A 16,113-nucleotide genomic window follows, 5' to 3' on the forward strand; every position below is an offset into this window, starting at 1 on the left:
TGCCATTTTGGTGCGTCTCCTATAACTATATTCACAGAATATGTATTCCTTTCTGTCTTGCTATGAACAGTTGCTGGTTCAGTCGCTAAGTCATGTCCAACACTTTGCAATACCATGGACTGTAGCCCGCCAGACTCCTCTGTCCATGGGATTCCCCAGGAAAGAATACTGGAGCGGGCTGCCATTTCCTGCTATAGAGCATCTTCCCAACGCAGGGATCGAAGCTGCACCTCTTAGATTACCAGGCGGTCTCCTGCAGTTCAGGCATTTTTTTTTTCCTCCCCCTAAGCTACAAGGGAAGCCCATGAACCATTTACATTCAATATTTTTATGGGTGCATATTTTAATTTTTCTTAAGTGGATATGGAGGAGTGGAAGTGCTACTTCTCAGGACTCATTCCTGTTTAATAGTCTAAAAAGTATATTGAATCACAGTATATTCCCATCAGCAGTGTATGTGAGTTCCAATTCCTCCACTTCTTACCGAAGATGTGCTATTATCTGTTCTATTGTCAGCATCCTAGTGGGGGTGAGGCGGTACCTCACTGCGGCCTTAATTTGAATTTAGATAATGACTTAATCTTATCAAGTAGCTTCTCCTGTACAATCTTTTTCAGTGGGTAAAAGTGCAAAGTGAAAGTGTAAGTCGCTCAGTCATGTCCGACTCTCTGCAACCCCATGGACTATACAGTCCATGGGATTCTCCAGGCCAGAATACTGGAGTGGGTTGCCTATCCCTTCTCCAGGGCTTCTTCCTGACCCAGGGATCGAACCCAGGTCTCCCACATTGCAGGCGGATTATTTACCAGCTGATCGATGCAAATATTTTGCCCATTTTAAAAACTGGTTTCTTGGCTCATCATTCTTGTAAGAAAGAGTCCTTTATATTTTGTAGAGACAGCTCTTTTACTGCAGATAACGTGCAAATCTTTCCTCCTGGTCTGCTGCTTCTCTTTGGGTTTAATCAAAGGTGTCTTTTTTTAAGTACATATTTATTTTTACTTTGGGCTGATCTGGGTCTTGGTTTTGGTGCTGGCTTTTGGAGCTTTTTGCATGCGCTCAAGTGCGCGGGTTTCTCTTGTAGAACAGCACAGGCTTTTGGGCGTGGGTGCAGTGGTGGCGTCACACGGGCTCAGGTGCTCAGAGGCGTGTGAGGTATCGAAGCTGGGTGTCCTGCAGTGGCAGATGGATTCTTTACAACCGGGACACCAAGGAAAGCCCTCAGGTATCACTTGAAATGTAGGAGGACGAAAGGCATTGGAAACCCAGGTTGAAGGCAGTGCTAATCACCGGTCAAGGGCTCGATGGGATGGGCCAAAGCCCCATTAGAGGCAGATCTGGGTGACTACCCGGCATCTCTCTTCCCTGTCCAACGTGCAAGAGTCACGGGCACGGATGACACATGCCAAGTTGACGGAAAACTGAAGCACGTGCAAAAGCACAGCACTGCAGCGCAGAGACCCGCGTGGCGCATAACAGCTGATGGAAAAGACTGCAGGCGGTGGCAAGACTGAAGAGTCAGCTCAGCGAGCATCCTTAAGGAAAGGCCTCGGAAGAAGGACCACTAACAACCAGACTGGGCAGAACAGACGCATGGCATGGTGCTCAGAGAGTCAATTCCTAGGCAAGCTGATAAGACGCCCGGGGTCTCCAAGCAGGAGAGAGGGGTCTGGGGCTCTCAAAAAAAGAGACAGGTGTCTCGAATTCTCAAGGAGAAGGAATGGACAAATGCCTTGGTTTTTTTTTTTTTTTCCTCTCTGCATTCCTTAGTCTTAGTCAGATAAAACGTTTTTTTTTTTTTTTTTTTTCCTTTAAGCCCAGAACTGATGAGTAAAGAACCAACAACTCAGTTTAAACTCTGTACTAAGGGTTATATAACAACAATGTATCCGGCTTGAGGACAGTTTCTCCTCCTTCTTGAAAACCTTCTGGCTAATCCTGTCATCTTCCAATGTAAATTACAGGAGTGGGTCTGCTAAGACCTTTACAACCTTGAGACATTCTTTTGATTAACTGTGACAAAAGTATACAGCTCCCTTGCTGAGACTAGCTAGGCGGGGCACTCTCCCTCCCCTTTCTGATGTCTCTCTCAGAAGCTTTCTCTGTCCGTTTTCATACTTCAATAAAACTCTGCCACACAAAAGTTCTTGAGGGATAAGCCTGGTCCCCGGTCCTGAAATCTTCTTTGGAGATCACAAATCCCACACCGTTCACCCTTAAGCTATCAGTGCCAACTCCCAGAATAAAATAAAATCGCATCAGCTTCTGTCAAAGTGAAAAGTTTTAAATTTCAAGAAAGTCTAACTTATCGATTTTTTTTAAAAAGCTTGTGCTTTTTATATCATATCTAAGAAATCCTTGCCTAACAGAAAACCTGGAAGATTTTACATTTTTTTCCTAGATGTTTGAAGTTTTCCTGTGACGTCCACTTTTCATTTATTTTCGGTGAATGTTGGCACATGCTATGAGGAGAGGTTTGAAATGCATCTCTTATCCAGTTGTCTCAGCACCAATGATTAATTAAACACACTCTCCTCAATGAAGTGTTGTGACACTATTTTTACGACTCAACTGCCTATGAATGCAAGGGCTTATTCCTGGACTCTAATTATATCTCCTTCTATATTTCTGCACACGTGAGTACCTTACTGTCTGAGCTTTACAGTATGTTTGGAAATAGGGAAAGACAAGTCTTCCAACCTTCCCTTGATTTTTCAACACAGTTTGGTTTTTCTGCGTACAGACGAGATGTTCGAATGAGCTTGTCAATAGAAGCAAGAAACACCTGCTGAGATTCTGATGGAAATTATTTGCCACACCACAATTTTAAATTAATTTGATACAGCAGTCTGACCCAGAAACATAATTAGATGTCGCCTGTAATGTTGTATATTTAAATTCCCACCCTTTTGTTCTTTGTCGGTAAGCTGCTGCAATATTTGTTCTCTCAAATATAACTAATTAAATGGCCTAAAAAACCAACCGAGTTCTCTTGAGTATCTCATTTACTTACATTCATGAACTATGTCAATACAGGGATTAGAGGACACAGGAAAAGAGTCTGCTGTAATTTAGTCCTGAATACACATATTTCATAGCTACTGAAAAGGTGTTTCAAGGTCCAGACGGGCCATGAGTTTTCTCTCGGTCCCCAGAAGGCCAGAATCTTATTCCTTTACATCTAATAATTAGCATCTCCAGCAAACCTCGTGGGGAGATGGCTCTAAATATGAAAGGGAATATTTAAATAACTTCAAACAAATGTATAGCCATTCCTTCATTAAAATTTCAATGCGATTTTAAAAATGAAATATCTCAGTCCCTACTCCTGAAGGATGTCTTTTTTTTTTTTTTTTTACACCTGTTCTTCTGATCTTCCCTTTTAGTAGTATATCTACATCATCTTCAAAGTCAAACTATTTTAAACAGTGAAACTTACAGTTGCTCCATCCTGTACAATTCTTTACGAAGCTATGGATGGTAACCTGCCAGGCTCCTCTGTCCATGGAATTCTCCAGGCAAGAACACTGGAGTGGGTAGCCATTCCCTTCTCCAGGGGATATTCCAGACCCAGGTGTCCTACATTGCAGGCAGATTCTTTATCATGACAGCCACCACGGAGGTCCTTTATGTCATAAATGTGATAGAAACTCTTTGTACAGTGTATGGAACACATAGACCAACCAGAGTCAATGGGAAAATACAAGAATATGGAAAACCTGTAGATGCTGCAGTTACAATTTGGACACAGGAAAGTAATTTTACATGTGTTTTTTTTTTTTAAATATACATGATGATACATTACCATCAATGATGCAAATCACCCTATAAAGTCACCAAATGGTGCTATGAAATCACATTATCTATGTAAGATCTACTTGACAGAACCCGCAAAAACCATTGAACTATCGCTTTTAATGTGATATACTGTATTAGAAATGTTAATACATTAACATTAATGTGAGTCATCAGCTCACATTAATTTTTTATGAATAAAACTATTTTCATTTAATCTTACATAGGGTACTACATTTTTTGCTTTTTATTTATTTCAAAAAAATTTTTTATTGTAGTATAGTTGTTTATAATATTGTGTTAGTGTCTGCTGTACAGCAAAGTGAATCAGATAAATATATATATATATTTATATATATATCAGATAAATATATATATATATATCTCCCATCTCTTTTGGATTTCTTTCCCATTTAGGTCATCTCAGAGCAGTGACAGAGTTCTCTGTGCTGTGTGGTAGGTTCTCATTAGTTACCTGTTTTACACAGAGTATCAACAGCATATACATCAAATGCAATCTCCCAACTCAACCCCGTTCTCCCTCCTCCCTTGGTGTCTTTATGTTTTTCTCTATGCCTGTGTCTCTATTTCTGCTTTGTGACTAAGATCACCTAAACCAACCTTTTAAGATTCCAGATATATGCAGTAAAATACCATATATGTTTTTCTCTTTGTGACTCACTTCAGAAAGAGCAAAACATCATACAACATATTAAAATATATATTTTTTTCTGTCCCTTGCAAGGGAAAATTCTAAGTATTATCTATTCATGTTATCTTAAGTAAGTATCTTAAAAAGTGTAGTGCTTAGGCTAAATGCACTGTTTTCCATACAGAGGAAGTTATTATATACTGGGTTATGGGAAAGTAACAGAGGATGAGATACCTGGATGGCATCCCCGACTCAATGGACATGAGTTTGAGCAAGCTCCGGGAGATGCTGAAGGACAGGGAAGCCTGGCGTGCTGCAATCCATGGGGTCACAAAGTCAGACACGACTGAGCGATTGGACAGCAGCAACAAATGGGGGAAATGGATGTGTTCTTGGCTATCAGAGATGTGTCACTGATCAGGTAGTTACTAGGCAACAGAGGACTAGTTTATCATCTTCTAACCAATAATGGACTGAAGCTCTTGTTGCTGTTCAGTCCCTAAGTCATGTCCAACTCTTTGCAACCCCATGGGCTGAAGCAGGCATGGCTTCCCTGTCCTTCAACACCTCCGGGAGTTTGCTCAAACTCACGTCCATTGACCAGATGTTATCACACATCTCATACTTTGTCTCCCCCTTCTCCTCCCGCCCTCAGTCTTTCCCAGCATCAGGGTCTTCTCCAATGAGTTGGCTCTTTGCATCAGGTGGCCAAAGTACTGGAGCCTCAGCTTCAGCGTCAGTCCTTCCAATGAATCTCCAGGGTTGATTTCCTTCAGGATTCACTGATTTGATCTGCAGCCCAAAGGATTCTCAAGACAGATGAGATTAAGGGACTGCAAGCTCTGCTCACATCCCAGTCTTGTCCGAGACTACACCTCTCACCCTACTGCTATAAAAAAAAAAAAACAAAACCCTAATCAAGTCCTCTGGGGTTGAGACATGGAGTTTTTCAAGGCAGAAGTTCCAGAGTGTCTCTCTTTATTGGCAAAGCAATAAAGCTAGCCTTTTCCACTGCGTGCAGCACTCTGGCTCTGAGACATGATTTGGCTCCACTGCGCCGAGAGGCTGAGCTTTCAGTAAGGCTAGGGTGAGGACTCACTTTCTAGAAGCAAAGGAAGTGGACTGCTCTGAGGGGGGAGTTTTAGAGGGGGGCCGGGGCAATTGAGACTGTGGGAGATGGAAGGACAGGAGGAAACACCCCCTGCCCCAGGACAAGTCTTCTGTGACCCCCACATCTGCATGATTGGCTGTAAAGGGATCAACACATGTGACTCAGGAAGGATGCCTGCCTCACTGATAAACAAAGGATGCCGTAGGAAATCAAGCCAGCAGCTATGGGTACCCTGAGGGGGTTCAGGATGGGGAAAAACAGGATGCTGGCCCCCGAGAGCTGACGTGCACATCAAAGGAATTATTTCCAAGAGCCCAGATTCTTGCAACTCTTCATTCATAGAAAAAAAAAAAGACTACAACAATGCTACATTCATTAATTTGAGGTCACTGGTTTTCATTAAGCAGCTGTCATATTTTCATATCCTGACAACCTGGTCTTCGCTGCAAAATATCCTTTAGATCCTGGATCTTCACTGACTGTCTATGGACCATTCCATCAGAGTAACCCTAGAGCCTGCCTCCCAAGCTTAAGTCCTCAGAAAGGCCATCAGATAAAACGTCTATCTCAACTTTTAGGTTGCATAGGTTTTTTTTTTTTTTTTGACACACTCCACACAAGAACCAAGACGCAGGGCAGTCCTCCTGGGCTCCCTGACCCTCCTGCTCTCCGCCCAGGAGGCCCCTTCCCATTACAGCCTATTGCTTTTTCAGCACCTGTGTCTCCTCGGACAGCTCATTTTCTGAGTGTTAGGCAAGAGCCCACTCGTGGGCCCTGAAAGGGGTCCCCCTTCCTGAAACACCACCAGTCCAGGACCTCCCGGGTGGGAACTACCCCTTCAAGCCTCGGTCTTGGAAAGAAGAGGGTGTAGAAAACAGCTGGTCAGCCTGAAACGGACACAGACTTCATAAAAGAGAAGGAAGCTTCTGCTATTGCAAGCTGCTGAAACGTACAACTTCTTTGTTACAGCAGCACAGCTTAACGTTTGTTACTATTTGTTGTAACTATTTGTCTGCATGAGACACTTTCTCACTCACGCTCACACACACACAGATATATCCCCACAGACTCAGCCATGTGTACACACCTCCTAACATCCCCAAATGTACCTCCACGAAAGATATCACTTTAGATCAGAAATGTATCTTGTTACCCAGCATGCTTGATGTTCATGAACCAAAGGCAATGTAATACTTTTCCTTAAAAAGTGCACGCCTCCTTTACCTGTTAGAATCACCACTTTTTGTTTTCGCGTTAAAGAAAAGTAACAGTTCTGTATGCAGCAGTAACCCCCACATGTGACTACGTAGGCTGTGCTAAGTCGCTTCAGTCGTGTCCAACTCTTTGCAACCCTGTGGACCATAGCACACTAGGCTTCTCTGTCCGTGGGATTCTCCAGGCAAGAATACTGGAATAGATGGCCATGCCTTCCTGCAGGGGATCTTTCTGACCCAGGAACTGAACCTGGTTCCCCCATGAGCAGAAGTAAGCCAGGCTTCTGTGTCTGTTACTACCTCCTGGAGTCTGCTCACATTCATGTCCACTGAGTTGGTGATGACACTGAACCATCTCTTCCTTTATCATCCCCTTCTCCTCCAGCCTTCTATCTTTCCTAGCATCTTGGTGTTTTCCACTGAGTCGACTCTGCATCACAGGGCCAAAATACTGGAGCTTCAGCATCAGTCCTTCCAATGAACATTCAGGACTGATTTCCCTCTGTCACGTTATGTGCCCCACATTCTGCAAGGAGAGGAGGTGCATCTGAAATGGAGCAGGACCGTTTGTCCTCTGCTTGCCTTTTGTTTGCGACAAACTTTAGCCAAAGCCTAAGTTTAATCAGAGAAGTGGGAACATGCAGGAACAAAGGAGAACACTAAAAAGACCAAATAATAATAATGCCCTCATTAAGCAAAGGCAGGGCTTCCCTGGTGGCTCAGCTGGTAAAGAATCCGCCTGCCATGCGGGAGACCTGTGTTCCATCCCTGGGTTTGAAAGACCCCCCTGGAGGAGAGGAAGGCTACCCACTCCAGTAATCTGGCCCGGAGAATTCCATGCACTGTATGTCCATGGGGTTGCAAAGAGTTGGACACGACTGAGCAACTTTCACTCACTTTCACTTTAAGCAAAGTCAAGGACCTTTAGTTCCTTCTGAAGAGGTATCAATAATATTCTGAGCCATGTCCTGTGAGCTGTCTTATAGATACTGAAACCCCCACCAGGTGAAGAAGTTAACTACATGACGACCAGACTGTAGTCATGACATAAAAAGAAAGAAAGTGAAGCTGCTCAGTCATGTCCGACTCTTTGCAACCCCATGGACTGTAGCCCACCAGGCTCCTCCATCCCTGGAATTTTTTCAGGCAAGAGTACTGGAGTGGGTTAGTCATTCTCTTCTCCAGGGGATCTTCCTGACCAAGGGGTCGAACCCGGGTCTCCCACATTGCAGGCAGATGCATTACCAGCTGAGCCACCCGAGAAGTCCAGTCATGACATAAGCTGCCGCAATTCAAAGAGCTGGATTCAAGTAAATGGGAATAAACTGACCCTGGGAGTGAAGATTAACTGTACCTAAAATAACGGGACTGACCCTAATCAGATCACCAATGACCAATTTCAAGATGACAGTCAGAGTTGACTGTGCTGTTTCTGCATGGACCCCCTGTACACTTTCTATAAAAGCTCTTGCCCCCGACTATCAGGTTGAGAGGAGTCAGCCTTTGGAGAGGGCTTCACCTACCCTCAGTTGCCATCATCCAAATAAAGCAGACTTTCCTTCCCACAAGCCAGAACTCTAATGGTTTAGCAGCCAGCAGCCACACTTGGGTTCAGTAATACATGTAGAATCCTTCCTGCTCAACCAGGTGGGGCAGCGGTAAAGAATTCTCCTGTCAATGCAGGAGCCGCAGGTTCAATCCTTTGGTCAGAAAGATCCCCTGCAAAAGGAAATGGCAAACCACTCCAGTGTTCTCACCTGGGAAATCCCAGGGACAGAGGAGCCTGGTGGGCTACAGTCCAGGTGGTCGCAAAAAATCAGACGTGTGGAACCAAGACTCCTTGAAAGAGGAAGAGTAAACCCGGAGCTGCCAACACAGTGCTTGCTGGTTAGCATGAAGCTAATCATATCCACTTCTTTTCTAGATCACTCAGTGCAGGTTAGGTTGACAACAAGATTGAAAAAAAAAAGAAAAGAAAAATCCCATTGGATTTTAAATGCAAGACACTTTGACAACATCTGCATGGATATCAAACATTGGGATGTCCAAAGCATCCTTGGGAATTAGAGGGGAAGGTTGGGTATCTTCAATTTTTGTTGTTGCTCCTTTTTTTCATAAATGTATATTTTAGGACAATGCTTGATGTTTAGCATGAAGCTAATCATATCCACTTCTTCTCTAGATCACTCAATGCAGGTAAGATTGACAGGAAGATTTAAAGAAGAAGAAGGGAAAAAAAAAAAAAAAAAGCAAAATCCCACATGGATTTTAACTGAAAGACACTTTGAAAACATCTCCATGGATATCAAACATTGGGATGTTCAAAACATCCTTGGGAATTAGAGGGGTAGGTTGGGAATCTTCATTTTTTGTTGTTGCTCCTTTTTTTCATAAACGTAGATTTTAGGAAAGTTTCAAACGTAAAAACCAACCCAAAACACATCAAGACAGTATACAGTGTTGTTCTCTGTCTCACATCCTGTTGCTCTATTAACATCTGAACTGGTCCATGTGTTATAAGAAATGATTCAATTGTGAAATATTACAAGTAAGTAAAGACCATACTCGATTTAGGTTTCCTTCATTTTTACCATATATCATTTTTTTTTTTTTTTTTTCGGTCACAGGATCTTGCATTCCATTTTAATCATTACGTCTGCTTAGACTCCTCTTGGCCGTGACAGCTTCTCAGACTTTTCCTCTTCCTTCTGACCTTGACAGTTTTGAAGAGCTCTCACCAGGCATTTTTGGAGAATTTCCCACAATTGGCCTTTTCTTTTTTTTTGGATTTTTCACGAGTAGATGGGGATTACGATTTTGGAGAGGAAGCTCGGGGGTGAAATGTCCTTCTCGTCACATATCAAGGGCGCGTGCTCTCAACATGACTTACAAGGTGGAAATGGACCTCCATCCCCTGGCCAAGGTCACAGTTGTCAGATTTCTCCGTTGGCAGGTTTCTCCTCCTTGAATTTTAGACTGCTTGGATGGAAAACAGCAGGTAGAGCCGAACTCAAGTAGAGGCAGGCTCCAATGAGTCAACAGATGGAATCTTCAAAAATTATCTAGACTACTTCTGTATAGGAGCTTGGCTTCCTCTCCCCCATGGTAGGGAGACTCTTGTCACACTTTCCTCAAGAGATCCGTGCCCTGCTCCCTAGAATCTGAGAATATGATACGATGCGTGGCAAGAGGGATTTAAATTTGCAGGTGCAATTAAGGATTATAATCACTTGACGTTAACATAAAGAAATTATCCTGGATTATCAGTTGGGTCCCAGTGTCTTCACAAGAGTCCTTTATAAAGAAAGACAGAGGCAGAGAGAGAAGTCACAGACTAGAAAATGCTATGCTGAGGGGAGTTTTGCATTCTGTATTGCTTTTTGCGGATTAAAGAGGGCACCTTGAGACAAAGAATGTAGGTGGCTTCTATCTATTAAAAAAAAATTCAAGAAAGAAGGTTTTCCTTCGATCCATCAAAAGGATTCAATCCTGTGTACACCTTGATTTTACCCAGTGAGAACCGTTTGTGCTTCTGACCTCCAAAACCGTAAGTTAGATATGTGTTGTTAAAAGCCAGTAAGTCATTGTTCCAGCAGCAATACAAAACTCATACTTCCTTTTTATTTTCTCAGTCATTTACAACCATATGAGATTGTAAGTATGTATTCTAATACAACAGTATTTAATTTTGTTCCTCAAGTTGTTCTAGCCTTGGCCAGTAAGAACTCTTTATTTGGTTTATGTGATATGTTTATTCACTCAATCATGTCTGACTCCTTGCGACCCCATCGACTGTAGCCCAGCAGGCTCCTCGGTCCATGGGGATTCTCCAGGCAAGAATACTGGAGTGGGTTGCCATGCCTTCCTCCAGGGGAAATCCCCAACCCAGGTCTCCCGCATTGCAGGGAGAGTCTTTTATCAAAGTCACCAGGCAAGCCCAAGAATACTGGAGTGGGTAGCCTATCCCTTCTCCAGGGGACCTTCCCAACCCAGGAATCAAACTGGGGCCTCCTGCATTACAAACACGTTTGTTACGGGCTGAGCTACCAGGGAAGCCCTATACCCCTTCAACAAACCCCCATCACTGTGGTTATTTTTCATTGACTTTTAAGCGCTTCCTGGCACTATCAGACACTTCAGGATGGTCTGGTACAGTTTCCACCACATTTCTAGAATCAGCCCCTTCTCCAGGGAGTTCTGGTTCCTTCAGTTTGACATCTGTATATACTGTTGTAAGTCCAGAAGCTGACAGAGGTCAAACGAGGATTTCTTCCTTAAGAGATGCGAGAATGAGTTGGTGACCTAGTGAATATTTACACAACAGGTTTTACAGTATATAGCTGGGCCTATAAAACAAGCAAGCCAGTGACAGACCAAACCTGATCACTCGTTATTCCCCTCATCTAGCTCATCTTCCTATCACGACAATGGTTATTTCATCATGATGCTACAATTGTCCAAATTACCGTGTTGGCTTAGAACCTGCAGGGCGCTGGTCCATCTACTTTGTAACCATCTGAAGACTCGTCAGAAATTATTTTTGCCCCCACTGTACAGATGAGACAATGGAATCCGAAAGCAGTTAAGTAATTTGTTCCAAGAGATCAACGTGCCACAGTCAGCAGCGTGAAAACCATGACCCAAGCGCATGTGGACAACATACAGCATCAGCATCTGACAAAGGATGAAGGGTATTTATGCGACGTGCTGGGTTAGACTGGGGAATGTGGTTTTGTTTGGGTCCCACAAATAAACTTACGCATCACAGAAGAATAAGCAAATGATGACATCCTAGGACAACTGGTGTAATCAAGAAAATGAAAATTATACCTAAATAACTATTGAGAAGGACAGTCTGTTGGACTGTAAGGAGATCAAAGCAGTCAGTCCTAGAGGAAATCAACCCTGAATATTCATTGAAAGGACTGATGCTGAAGCTGAAGCTCCAATACTTTGTCCACCTGATGTGAAGAGCTGACTCATTGGAAAAGACCTTGATGCTGGGAAAGATTGAAGGCAGGAGGAGAAGGGGACGACAGAGGATGAGACGGTTGGATGGCATCACTGACTCAATGGACATGAGTGTGAGCAAGTTCCGTGATACAGTGGAAGACAGGGAAGCCTGGCATGCTATTGTCCGGGTGTCACAAAGAGTCGACAACAACAGCTGCGTGAATGAAGGAAAACACTTGTTCAGAGAAACGTAAGAACCACATGTCAGAAACTGTTTCAAAGAGCGAGATGGGGAGGAAAAAAGTACACGCAAAGAGACCCTTTTGACTAAAGGTAGATGTGTTCATCGCTGTTATGACTGTTTATCACAACAATATTTTTATGAATCTTGTTTATTAAGTAAAACCATTCTTTGGGCAAGAATGTGGCACTGAGTTTGGAAACCAAAACAAAACAACATTGTGTTTTAGATATAGTCCTACATGTTAACGCTAAGAGATCCTTAAGCTAGTCAAGAAACTGTCCACAAAGACTGAGAATCCGTACAATATGGTGCAATCAGAGAATATGACCCAGTCTTGCTGAACGCATGCTGATCATTTCTAATTGACTTCCATCATGATACTCCTGCATATTTACATTAGCGAGACACTGCCTCAGGAAATAAAACTGCATGGTCACACCAGGATGGGATTTTCATTAATACAAATGTTTAATCCCCGTAGGCTTAAAGGACTCTAAGGCAATCAATGCATTGTATTGTAAATCCCTAAAGCACTTGCCTTGAGCCTAGATGTAAGCTTAATATCTCTCTAGATGTTTACAGATTTAAGCAAAATGGGTTCCAGCTTTGAAAGCATGTGAATTTGAGAACCAGAGATATATTCAACTGTGAGCTTGATGATTTGGTCTCTTAGGCAATTATATGCAATTTCAGGTATTTGTGGAAATTCCTCAAGGTTATGGATTTGGGTCATGATTCTTCTTATTTTCAGTTACAGAAAAAGGGAATGACTGAGTCCTGCTCAAAATGTTCATCACCATAAAGTCAACAAGAAGATGGCTAATAGTGTTGAAATATATTCAATTGCTGGTCCTTCAGCAAGAAAAGCCATTCTTGCTCCCATGGTTATCCCAAGCAGCTTTCAAGATTCGCATGAACTTCTGCAGGACCCTCTTAAGAAGTGCCTTCTTGATGCTGTGTTCAGAGGCATCCTTGGACGCAAATTTCCCAACTAAAACACTCAGGAAAAGAAAAGAGAAGATGTAAACATCTTAGCAAACCCAGCACAGAGGAAAATCTCAGGCTGCATCTGGTAGGTTTTGATGAAACCTAATCCCATCGCTGAAGAGAGTTCAGGCTAGTGAGGAATTTTCTGGAGGCAATAATACACTGGGAATCAGTCTATGATCATGTACACACTGTTGTATTAAAATGGAGAACCAACAAGGACCTGCTGGACAGCACAAGGAACTCTACTCAATACTCTGTAATAACCTTATGGTCACGAGGGGGATGGATGGGAGAAGGGATAGTTGGGAGTTTGGGATGGACATGGACACACTGCTGTGTTTAACATGGAGAACCAGCAACGACCTGCTGGACAGCACAGGGAACTCTGCTCAATGTCACGTGGCAGCCTAGATGGAGGGGAGTTTGGGGGAGAATGGATACACCTATTTGTATGGTTGAATCCCTCATTTGTATACCACAATACAAAATGAACTTAACAAAAAAATTACAGAAAATCAATCAGTAAACCATTGGGATCTCCTCTCCTAGTATATTTACTCACCTCTTCCTAAAAATAGTGCCTGCGCCTTGACAAACAGGGCTTTCTAAGTGGCTCAGTGGTAAACAATCCACCTACCAATGCAGAAGATGTAAGAGATGCAGGTTCGATCCCAGAGTCAGGAAGATCCCCTGGAGAAGGGCATGGCAACCACTCCAGTATTCTTGCCTGGAGAATCCCATGGACCGAGGAACCTGCTGGGCTACAGTCCCTGGGGTCACAAAAGTGTCATAAGTGACTGAGTACACACACTGCTGCTGCTGCTACGTCGCTCAGTCGTGTCGGACTCTGTGCGACCCCACAGACGGCAGCCCACTAGGCTCCTCTGTCCCTGGGATCTCCAGGCAAGAACACTGGAGTGGGTTGCCATTTCCTGCACGAAAGTAAAAAACGGAGAGACACACTCCTATCTCAGGGTGTTGATTGGACATTATTTCAAGAAACCTCCCGACTCCAACTTCGCAAAGCGTACCGTTAAACGAAACCAATTTTAAACCAACTGGAAGAAACAGGTAAGGCGTAATAAGGGTCGGTGCACGGAAACGCTCAGTCACTAACCGCTGCAGAAATGGACAATTCGGAACAGATCTGAGAAGTCCACTGCAGTTCTTCACACACTCAACAAATACAGAGTGCGTGAGTGTTAACAAATATGCAGACTCTCTTGGTAAGGGGCCCAAGCTGCCTGGAGGTGAATGTTTCATTAGAAACTGAATTTGAAAAAGAGTTAACTGGATCAACCACTGGGAAGGGACTGGGAGGCTGAGCCCAATAACAACAATAACCACCAGTACATTTGTTAGGAACACCCAGGAATGTGTGATGATTTGTGACCACTCCACTGCACGATGAAGCCCGCTGGATAACTGGTAAACGAAACGCGCTTTCATTCATTCTTACACATATTCTTAGAGATTCCTCCCTTCAGCTGGCAGGCACCTTATCTGGATCAATCCGAACTTGCTCTACGATAAAGAAAGAAGAAATGAAGAAGGACGGTGGATGTTTTGTCGGGGAGTAAAAGCAGCACAGAACAACAGATAACTGCAGACTTTGAAAGACTCCGTGGGGACATTTAGATAACTGTTTGCCATTTTTCACGGAGTAGAATAAGATGTCGTTTCCTTGGTTTCAGAGGCATGAAATGGGGCCAGTCTAAGACAGGAAAGACGAAGGTGATGAATGTTCATGGGGAGAAACAGCAAGTGTAGTGGAAGGAACTGGGCTTCCCTGGAGACTCAGGTGGTAAAGAATCCACCTCTAAGGCAGGAGTCTTGGGTTCGAGTCCTGGGTGGGGAAGATCCCCCGGAGAAGGAAATGGCAATGACTCCAGTATTCTGGCCTGGAGAATCCCATGGACAGAGGAGCCTGGCGGGCTACAGTTCACGGGGTCGCAAAAGAGTTGGGCCTGCTTGACGGGAGCACTCAGAATACACAGCATTTATGCATTTGAGGATCAGAATGCCAGGACGATGTGCAAGAGATCTACCATTAGGAGATGGCAGAAAAAGCAAACAAACCAAAAACAAACAAACCAAAAAAAAAAAAAAAAAAAAAACAATAAACAAAACCCTGAACGTCAACTGGTAGGTGTTGCTTCAGGTATAAACTCTCCAAACAGAGAATTCTATTGGATTTTTATCCTTCTCTGCCGAAAAGGTGGGGTTTCCCAATTGCTTCACTGGTAAAGAACATGCCTGCCAATGCAAGGATGCTGGTTCAATCCCTGGGTCGGGAAGATCCCCTGGAGAAGGAAATGGCAACCCACTCCAGTATTCTTGCATGGAGAATCCCATGGACACCGGAGTCTGGAGGGCTACAGACCATGGGGTGCAAAGAGTCGGGCAGGACTAGTCATTGAGCCGGGCACTCACTCAAACTACTGTTCAAATGGCAAGACTCAACTACAAAGCTGAGGTTATGGGCTTCCCTGGTGGCTCAGCTGGTAAAGAATCCCCCTGCAATGTGGCAGACCTGGGTTCGATCCCTGCGTTGGGAAGATGCCCTGGAGAAGGGAAAGGCTACCCACTCCTGTATTCTGGCCTGGAGAATTCCATGGACTATGCAGTCCACGGAGTCGCAAAGAGTCGGACATGACAGTGACTTTCACTTTATGGAATCCTGACACATTCTCCTCAACAGAAACACTTTGGTAAATACTATAAAATGCTAAGCTTGCGAAAAGAAGGAAAATTGTCTAAAGATAACATAAGGAAATGACTTTAAGAATGCAGATGGCAGATCAAAGGGAAAAAAGGAGGTATATTGCTTGGCATCAACAGGGGAAGGAGAAAAGTTAAGTGAAAAGCAGTGGGCTTCCCTGGTGGCTCAACTGGTAAAGAATCTGCCTGCAATGCAGGGAGACCTGGCTTAGATCCCCAGGTTGGGAAGATCCCCTGGAAAAGGGAAAGGCTACCCACTCCAGTATTCTGGCCTGGAGAATTCCAGGGACCAAATAGTTCATGGGGTCTCAAAGAGTCGGACATGACTGAGCGACTTTCACTTTCGAGCAACAGAATGGTCAAAGGAGAAAACACCATTGGGAAGAAGGAAAATAGCATTTGATACAATTAACACAGTCAAGGAAAGGATTAG

General features: G+C 43.7%; 1 protein-coding gene across 2 annotated transcripts in view; it reads right to left on the minus strand.

Moving 5' to 3' along the window:
- The window catches only part of LOC100300059 (neuroligin 4 X-linked), a 394,985-nt gene that overhangs the window by 162,602 nt on the left and 216,270 nt on the right, over positions 1-16,113 (minus strand). The window lies entirely within an intron of this gene.

The sequence above is a fragment of the Bos taurus genome, chromosome Y, assembly GCF_002263795.3.
Source record: "Bos taurus isolate L1 Dominette 01449 registration number 42190680 breed Hereford chromosome Y, ARS-UCD2.0, whole genome shotgun sequence".
Classification (NCBI taxonomy): domain Eukaryota; kingdom Metazoa; phylum Chordata; class Mammalia; order Artiodactyla; family Bovidae; genus Bos; species Bos taurus.